The following is a 10,244-nucleotide window of genomic DNA, read 5'->3' as shown; positions in this document are numbered from 1 at the left end:
TTGTATTTTGTCTTAGTTGCATATTTCGAATCTTAATGTTTTTATTTAATGTTTGTGTAGGAAAGAAACCTAATTTTAATATAAACTTACTCACTAGTTCCCTAAGAGTAACAACCAACTTGTAGTTGTCATAACCTTTAGGTTGGTTCGATCCTTACTTCAACTTTACGAACGCGAAGATCGTGAGTAAGAAACTTTGAATTCGCTTTTGCATCAAATTAAAGAGTCAAATCTCTAACGTAGTAAAAAGTAAACATTAGCCCAAAATGTCATTTGGTTGGTTTCTGTCTGTCCTTTATTTTCTCCCCTCTTTCTTCTCTTCGTCAGTAACCCTTTCAATCTTTCGTCTCCAATTCTCTGTCTCCTCAAATCCCATCTCCAACCCTTCGTCTCTTGTTCGAAAGTCTCTCCTAAAAGTAGCCTACCCACCCATCTTTCTCTCCCACAATTATCAAGGGAAAAGGGTTTCATATTATTTGACTTTTCCTAGGAAAATGGCAATGAGTAGATATGCAAGGAGTGTGGGGGCTGCAGTGATGAAAGCAGGTGCAGAGAAAACATCAACTTGGTTCACTCCTCATATGGCCACAGCTTCTCGTGCTATATTTGAAAGAATTCCTTTGGTCGACATTACCCTCGAAGTTAGAGACGCACGAGTAACTAAGACTCCTCTTTCTTTTATTGCCTCAAGTCTTTGTGTGTACAAAATATTTGAATAAATTACTGAGAGAGACATTTTCATTTATTGTAGCAATTTCTTCAGCATATGAACACATGAGAAAATTTCCATCGTCTCATCGTATCATAATCTTCTTGAACAAGATGGACCTTGCAGGCCGGTCTCAAACAAAGGTAATTAAATTCCTTTATCAAATTCTTTAAAGGCATTGTGTATACATAAGGAAACTTTACACGTTTTTTTTGTTCTAAGTATTCTTAATCAGTTTCAGGATTAGATAAGGCATTTTCGGGAACATAATTGCATTTGCTATGGAATCAATGCCCATAACAAGGAAAATGTCAAGGAGGTCTTTTAAGTTGCTTATAAGAACAATTGAGATAACTCGATTAACTGATAATGAGAAATTCATTACAATATCTTATTGCATCTATTGGAAGCTCACACCGTATAGTTTTTGAATTTTTTGCAAGCTCGATTCAGAGAACTGAAATTTGACAAGTCCAAATTTACCATCACAGTAATGCTAGTTGGAATTCCTAATGTTGGTTAGTCAACACTTGCCAACTCTTTGCATCAAATTGGGCGGATAACTGCAGCAGGTATCCACTTTTTTTTTTTTTTTTTTTTTTTTTTTTTTTTTTTGTGATGAAAATGTTATTCTCATGTAATGACTATACGAGTTTTCTAATTAAACTATCTAAAATCTAAAGAGAAGGGAAAGCTGAAGCACGCAACTGTGAGTCCACTGCCTGGTGAGATAAAGTTATTACAAGTTTGAATTTAAAAAACCTATCTTCTTTTGCCTCAATATCTGTCAGATATAATACATTCTTTATCCATCTCAACATCCTCATTTTGTTACACCATGGATATGAACACTTTGTTTCTTGATTGCGCAACACTCTGCTCCATGAAGCATTAAGTTCTTACTTCTAAATTGTAAAACTTAATATTCAATTTGCCTTGAACATGGTGATCACATAGCATTCTCAGTTCTCGAAGTAATCTTTCTATTCAACCATGTATCTCCACTATGTGTAATATCTTCTTTGATTCAACAAACTTACAAATAATAGACACAAGATATAAAAGTGATGACTTTTAGGTATATCTCGTCATTCTTTTTTTTCTCTAGTAATACAATTTCCTTATTGTGGGCATAGGATGTTACCGTGTTTATAAATGCATTAGTCTATGCTTTCGTTCAATCATACAATAACAAGGTTGAATTTCATAACCAGATTGCTTGTTACCCCAACATATACGTCTTGGACGCACTAGGTGTGTTGCATCCTGATAGTATTGACATTGAAATGGGATCTAAACTTGCTTTAACATGTATCTTTTATTCTCCTAAATGTCTAGTACTAAACACATTGGAGTAATCGTCCTCGAATATGAGCTTGCTCATATTAGCATGTTAAACACAAGAGTTTTTCAAGATTGTTTGGTTGGTGAATGCGGACTTGCTCAGTATTTGCTAGCTATCCTCAACTTGAGTGGTGAACACAAGCGCTGTGAGAGCTTGACATCCAAGGAGGGCGATTGCTTGTCCATCGAGCACAATGCAAAACTCTCAGATAGTGTTAGGTCACACATGAAGAAGAAGAAGAAGATTTTTTGCACATATCATACTCAGGTAATAAGGTTTTTCTTTCCCGTTATATTTCCTACAAAAGTATGCAATCGACTAGCACTGGTAGGATTCTTTAAAAATGGAATTTTTCAGTTCAGGGGCATATTTTCTTATCCTAAATATTGCAGGAAGATTCTTTTTAGTCCTTTAAAAAACAATTCCATTTCCCATAATTCATTTAGCTGGGATATTATCTGACTGAGTTGGAAGTAGCACATTTGAGCTAGTCCATATTTGAACATCTGAAATATTTGGGGATATTATGATTTTCATTTTTTCTTTTTTGGTGGTGTTCTTAACCATTTCTTTTGTGCAATGTTTTTGGGACTCTTTGGCCATACAAGATTTTGTTGTACAAGATGTTCGGAGAGCCCTCTTCAAGACAATTTCTTCTTTTGAAGGAAATGTTGAAGAGACCAACTATCTGGCCAGCCTGATTGATTCCCAGTTGGTTGCTCTACGAGATGCTTTTAGAGTGTGCTCAGAATCAGATGAGGACATATTGCATAGAGTTCCAACAAAATTATTGAACTTGTATAGGACTGGCAGGCTTGGTCATTACATTCTGGATACTGTACCAGGAGGTTTCATAAGCCATTCTGCAAATAAAATTAATGGTTATCTAAAGTTGTTGATAAATTCAAATTGCTGCAATTATCGTAATACATTTTCACGATGACCTATTGCCATGGCACCAAATACGGTATGGGTTTAAAATGGTGTACTTGAAAAAAAACTTAGTTCGTGTTTTAAACGGAGCGTATCGGGAAAAAAACGTAGGGCATAAAAAACGGGTTTAAAACGGTAAAACGGGCTTAAAACGTATAATACGTAAAAAAAAACGGTAAAAACCGATGATAAAAAATATAATAGATAAAGAGTTTGATTTTTTATAAGAGTGGAAAAAAGAATAAACACATAAAATAAAATTCATAATAATACAAATGAAAGAAAATTCAAATACATGAAAGTATCAAATTATCATTACTAATCCAAATACTATAAGTTTTAGATTCAATACCGAAACACGATTCTAAATAAGATACTACTAATTACCAACCATAATGGCATAATCAAGTACCACAAATAAGTTAATAAGTTTAAAATTTCTCATTATTCATAGTCCAAAGCAAAATAGAACTGTATCAATAAGTCAATCTAACACCCACTCTTCAAAAAGGTAAACTCCAAAACCAACCCTTATTTCTTCTCACGTTTTCTTTTAGATTACTTAAAAAAAAAAAAAAAAAAAAAAAAAAAAAAAAAAAAAAAAAAAAAAAGTTTTAATTAAGTTTTAAACGGGAGATTTTCAAAATCTCGAGTTTTAAACGGTTTTTAAGTTTAAAACGCGTTTTTTTTTTGAAAACCTAGGTTTTAAACTGGAACAAGACGCCTTGCCAATATCTTGGGTTTTAAACGCGCTTTTTTCAAAAAAATGCCGAATTTGGTGACAATGATTGCCGCACCGCATTGTAGTACTCATTTTATTTTAACAGTGTCAATATTGGTATCAATATGCTATAATTAACCCTCATGCACAATGATTAATTATTATAGTATAATAGGGACTCCTTTAATTTGTTACAGGAAGGATTCAAATGTAAGGGTTGCACACAAATATAATAGAGTCCCAAAATACGAAAGCACATCTCTCATAAAAAAAACAAAAGAAACTACATAGTGTATGTTGCTTCAAGGATATTGCATTGGATAAATCAACTTCTACTGCAGCAGTTAGATCTTCCAAGTAGAAATACCATCTTCTAATTGAGATATGGAACCCATGATCCATCTCCTTCCTATGTGTCCAATCAAAGACTGAATTGGTGATATCTGCAATAAGAACAAAATATATTGTTCTCGATTAAGCCTACAACTTTATGCATCAATTCACATTTACATTTCACAGTATCAATACCCTATGCCAGTTAAAGGACACACTTTTATTGAAGAATATGTGTTAAATATATACTTCTCCGGGGCACTCCCTCCTACCATCTTTCCCTTGGCACTTCCAAATTTTATATTATTTCATCAAACACTTGGTTTCAAATTTTTAGCACAAAATTTCTTCCCTACAAAATGAAATTACGAGCCTAATGTCTTTGAACCAACATATTCCCAGTTTCCCACACACATTCAACTCAAGAACTACACTCACAAGTTCTCTTCAATGCATACTAATTAAACAACTTCAGACCTCACAACTGCTACTTGTGGAATAAGTTAATGTAGGATCAAAAGCAGGTTTTGAAAAATTGGGATCACACGATATCCTCTTAAGTAACAACTGATATCTATCTCTATACAAACCCGCCTCCACCCAAGCATCCCCATGTCTAGGAAGCTTTCCAGTATACCTACAAGAAAAAAATGCCTCTTAATTTGAACTTTGTAAACACTTTCTTCTTCGTTTTCACTCCCATTTTTTTTTTATTTCTTCCTCTTTTTTCTCTCTAGGTTTCTTTGTTGGAAAATGGCGGCAGTTTAGTGATAAAGTTGCAATATTGTGGGGAAAATAAAAATCTCGGTTGATCAAGTGAGCCGAGCGAACGATCTTGGGCCGGGTGGGGTATGTGGCCCAAAATGTCATTTGGTTGATTTCTATTTGTCCTCATTTTTTTCCCCCTTTTTCTTCTCTTCGTCAGTAACCCTTTCAATCTTTCGTCTCCAATTCTCTGTCTCCTAAAATCCCATCTCCAACCCTTTGTCTCTCCTAAGAGTAGCCTACCCACCCATCTTTCTCTCCCACAATTGTGAAGGAAAAAGGGGTTTCGCTTTCCATTGTGGAAACCAACCCGACTACTTGAATCCAGTAAGTTTTCTTCCCCTTCTACCTTGTTTAATCTAAAAGATATGGGTACAAACTGCATGTCCAGTCACGCCCCATTACACAAGAATAGACTAGCTACTAATGGCAAAGTTTTTGATCCTTAATGACCAAATAACACCATTTAATTATTCTTCCTAGAACCAAAAGGTGCGGGGCTCTTCATTTTTTTATATTTTCTCCGACCAAATAAAGTTCTAATGTTATGTTGGCTCCAGTTCTCTCTCACTTCTTCGATAACCAAATACAAAAACTAACAAAGAGTGGGAAGATGAGGGAAGAGTTGCCAAGGGTTCCGTTTAACAATCGCCATCTTCAAAGAATTTATCGTCATCCATATGGTCAGATCATTTAGAACCTTTTCTAGTAGAAAAAAAAAAATCTTGTTTTAGTCACTACTATTTTTTGTTTGTTATTTTGTTAATAATATCGATGAGCTAGATTGGAATTGATGGGTAGGTAATAGAGTTATTGCTTCTGGATATTGAGGGGAGTTTGTCATAGCATCCAACATGTAACTTTGCTAAATAACCATAGCATAGGAGGGGCTCCGCTCACGCCCCCACTGCTTAGCAGTATGCTAGTTATAACCATAGTACAAAATATCGCAATAAATATTGAGATTTTAGAGATTGGTATATAAATGTCGCGATATTAATTTGGATAAATACCAGTGTAAGTATCGATGATATTTGTTGATATATCGCGATATTTCGACGATATGTTTTAATTACAATATTGTCGGAGATAATTGGTGCTAGTGGCGATTTGATTGGAAAGAAAGTGGAGAATTACTGCAAACTGACGAATAAAATAAAAAAAAAAAAATACTACTCCTACCTATAGGAACCGTTATGGTTTCATGTAATGATTTACTACAAACCGCGAAAACCCATGCACAGCGGAATAAAGGGTTCTCACGATTTGGTTAGAAATTCATATCTTTAGATTAGCTATGATATCTCTGAGAATCCAAGATCTACAAAATCAACAACATCTTGATCTTCTATTGTATTCCTATCCTTATAATGGACGTTGTGTGGGCAACGATCTACCAACCCCTTGTTTTTCTCTTGGCCTCTCTCACTCATCATAACCGAATTTGGGACTTGTCTTTCTTGAGAAAAACCTTGGTAAAAATGGCCAGAGAGAGAGGTTTCTATTTATAGGCTACAACAAGGACCATGAGGAGAAATTAGGGTTAGGTCTCCTGACGGGCTTGGGCTTCCCATGTTCGCCCAAAACACACGACCCAAGTCCGTCAACAAATGGCTTATTCCACTAAAGGTCATTGTTGCACTACCGCCCTAATCCCAAATTACGTGTTATGTTTATGGGCTCCATATTATATGCTTGTTGATCTCTCCGTGTTTAAGATATCGAATGCCCGTTGATTAAGTCAAGTTACTAACAACTACATTAATCAACTTTTTATTTCCTTGAGTAGTACCACTCAACATTATTGTCATGTCGGATTAAATCCACATGCAGGGTTTACATGACAATCCTTATGAGCTCCTCAAGGGGACATCATCAACCCGACTACTTGTGGGACACGAATTCCTTCTATAATCAACAACACACCTTACATACATTACCCAATCCATCAAGTTTGTTGATTCACAAATGAATCTCACTCATTGATGATTTAAAGCAATGTACAATGCATGTAAGTGCCTGTTATTATATCCGGATTAAGAGGACAAGCATCCATAATAGCAGAGGTGTTTGTTCTCTTTTATAGTCAGTATAAAGATAAACAACCTCACTTGGTCCTGTTCAATACACACAAAGTGTACTAGTGTAATCCTGTAGTCAAGATAAACTAATACCATATTATATATACTACAACCGTACCAATGGTTTGTCCAAATCCATCTAGATTGTGAACGTTTACTTATACTTTATAAGGTACTGATGATATGATCTTCTGTGTGTCACCACACACTGTATCATCTATACTATAAAGTTTTAGACGCATGCATATAACTAATAACATATATAATATGCATAATATTTGCCCATATGATTCTCATTCAAAATATAAAGAATTAGAGTTAATACAAAAGTAATGTTTTTAGTATATAACCCTATCACTACCCTCTCCCACGCGAGCTACTCTACCCTCTCCCACACAAGCTTGCTAACCCACGAATTTTGATGGCTAGAAAAGCTCCTTCTTCTTCACTCTCGCACTCCTCTCAAACTCAAACTAAAACTCTGTCAAAAGTGAGCACAAATCGAGGACAGTGATGGTTTTGCTTGGATTTCTAGTGTGCTACTTCTTTCTCTTAAGAGTTTAATCCATGTAACTAAATACTCCGGTAATTCTCCAGATCAATTTTGTTACACTTTTAATCCCATACCTACCTTTGAGTTATTAATTCTAACTATCTCATTTCATGTTTAGAATTTGCAGGTGAAACTGTAAAGCTGCATTGATCTCAGTTGGACTAAATTGTCTTTTCGGGCGCTGTCCATAATTATGTGAGAAATTTTTGGTGTTTGTGTTTAGGATTATAGCCTTGATCAGCTTGTTAACCATGTTTGTGAAAATGAAAGGTTTTGGTAAGCATATTTCTAGTATATAAACTATAAAGAGAAGTTACTTTGTCAGTAGAAGTTTGGGCAGTAATGCTCAATCGTCCTCTTTGGTATTGATACATCATCGTAGTTGGTTCAATTTTAATCTTGGTAATTCTGAATGATACCAACTTAATTAGTTGCATTTCTTCTTTCTCTACAACTCTTTGATTCTTTTGTAGTATTGATTCCAAGCATAGTTTATAATTAATTTTGTCGACTAAAGACTCGTGGTTTAGGATGAAAAGTAGTTCTAACTTCTAAGCATTATTTTCTTTATTAATGCAGCTCCAGTACATAATTGTCCGAAATCACCAAATCAATATAGACTTATTTGTATTCTGTACTCTTTAAAGTTTCAATGAGGAGTGGATCCAGTTTATCTATCTTCCTTGCCATACTTCTCTGTTATATATTTTCGCTTGTACTTAGATTGTCTACAGCCAGCTTCTTAGGAAATGAAACAGACCGACTTGCCTTGCTAGCATTCAAATCTCAAATAACTGGAAACCCTTCCAATGTTGTGAGTTCATGGAATGATTCTCACCATTTCTGTAAGTGGGAAGGAGTTGCATGTAGTCATACACATGAAAGAGTGTCAATCTTGAGTTTTGAGTCCAAAGGTCTAATGGGTTCTTTATTTCCCCCACATAGGAAACCTCTCTTTCTTGAGGATCACAAACCTTCAAGACAACAACTTTGGAGGTGAAATTCCTCAAGAGCTTGGTCATTTGTGTAGACTGGAACATCTCACTTTGAGTAACAACTCATTAGATGGAAAGATTCCAGTTAGTGTTTCCCGGTGCTCCAACCTCATAGGCCTCTATTTAGGTCGCAACAATCTTATTGGAAGGATGCCTATGGAACTGGGGTCAATCTTGAGTCTTGAGTCCAAAAGTCTTGAGTATTAAAATTAATATCCGATTTTTTGAATACGAATGCAAATCAGAGTCGAATTTTTGGATATCCGTCTGCACCCTTATGTATAACAATGATATAAGTGGAAATGATGTATATGTTGTTTTCATTTTAATTCTTGTATACAATTTATAGTATTCTTTTGATCCGAGGATTGGTTACTTGACTTAATTGGCATTGGTCGAGATGGTTAAGTAGCTGGTTATACGAATCAATATACATTTGAGTAGTTGGGTACTTGGGTTTACGAGGTATGAGGTTTTAATATATGTTATGGAAGTATATTATTTGATTTTCAGATTATGACAGGTTTTAAATTTATGAAAATTTGAAAATACAAAGGAAACTCTGCCGAATATTTTTTAGAATGTGATGTTAAATGGTGGTTTTATATTTGAGTTATGTATATCATAAGATATTTTGTATTCTTGAAGTCATCTAGAAGAGGATTACCCATCTTTGGTCCTTGTTTTTTAGGGTAGAGCAAACTCTTCCATGAACTGATATGTACCAAGCTACATCCAAAGGGGTAGATGTGAACATATTATAGTAATTGAGATGAAAATTTTACTGAAGCCTTAAAGCAATTGTCAGACAACAATTTAAAAAACTTTAGCAATACAAGTATGTTCTCATTGGTTGCTTGTTTTTCTATTTTGCAGCATAAGCACAACTGAAAACTTAGTTGTTACGCTCTAGGTACGTCATGTTGTCTCAGTGGTTTGCTCTTCTCCCACTTTTGGTTGTTGTGCACTAGGTACGTCGCATTTTTTTTTCTAGCAAATATCAATTTTTCTAGTATTTTGAGTAAGAAAGTCGAATATTTATTAGTAAAAATAATTCAAATAATAACCTGTTCATTGTTGGTGTAGTATTGGAGTTTGATTTGCAATAGTGGAGTTGGCTTCTAATTCTCTTGAGGTAAAACTTCTACCTATTTCGTATACTAGTTTTATTTGTTGCTTGGTATTCAGAAGCAATAACATAGGTAATGAATAAATGTTTTTATAAGGTAACATGCATATAAGGGATATGTTTTGGTTGTGTGACATGGTAAAAGTCATTTGGTTTGTATATTAGGTAGTGTTATGATTTATTCTTGGTTTAATTATCAAGTGTGTAAGTTATATATTTTTTATATTTTATTTGTGCATGACTTTAAATTAATTTGAATGGCTAATGTAATTTAACTTGGTATTCAGATTCTATGGATGAATTGATAGTTATAGAATTTATGTTTGTTTTTTTTTTTTTTTTTTTACTAAATGAGTATTTTAGGCGTAATACAGGTGGTCAAAAAGTTAAATAACAAAGGAAACTCTGTCAAAATATTTTTAGCTCTTTTGTTTTATAAACAAGCAAGTTAGTGTTAACAATATAATGCAATGGTAAAATTGTCTAAATGATTTATACCGTTATTTCTAAGTACAGGGAAGATATGATTAGCATTGGTTGATGCATGAATATTAGAATTAGATGTAGGAAAAGCGTCCGACACAGTTAAGGCAACATTGGAATATCAATAAAAGTACACAGTTAGCATTGGAATATTCTTGATATCACTCAAAGTACAGTTTGGTTCTAGAACACGGTGC

General features: G+C 34.3%; 1 pseudogene; it reads left to right on the top strand.

Moving 5' to 3' along the window:
- Positions 1–377: 377 nt before the first annotated feature.
- Positions 378–2,997, top strand: LOC147494165 (DAR GTPase 2, mitochondrial-like; annotated as a pseudogene).
- The last annotated feature ends 7,247 nt before the right edge of the window (positions 2,998–10,244 follow it).

Source organism: Coptis chinensis, chromosome 6, assembly GCF_015680905.1.
Source record: "Coptis chinensis isolate HL-2020 chromosome 6, ASM1568090v1, whole genome shotgun sequence".
Lineage (NCBI taxonomy): Eukaryota > Viridiplantae > Streptophyta > Magnoliopsida > Ranunculales > Ranunculaceae > Coptis > Coptis chinensis.
The sequence above is the reverse complement of the archived record's forward strand: the minus strand, read 5'-3'. Positions and strand labels throughout refer to the sequence as shown.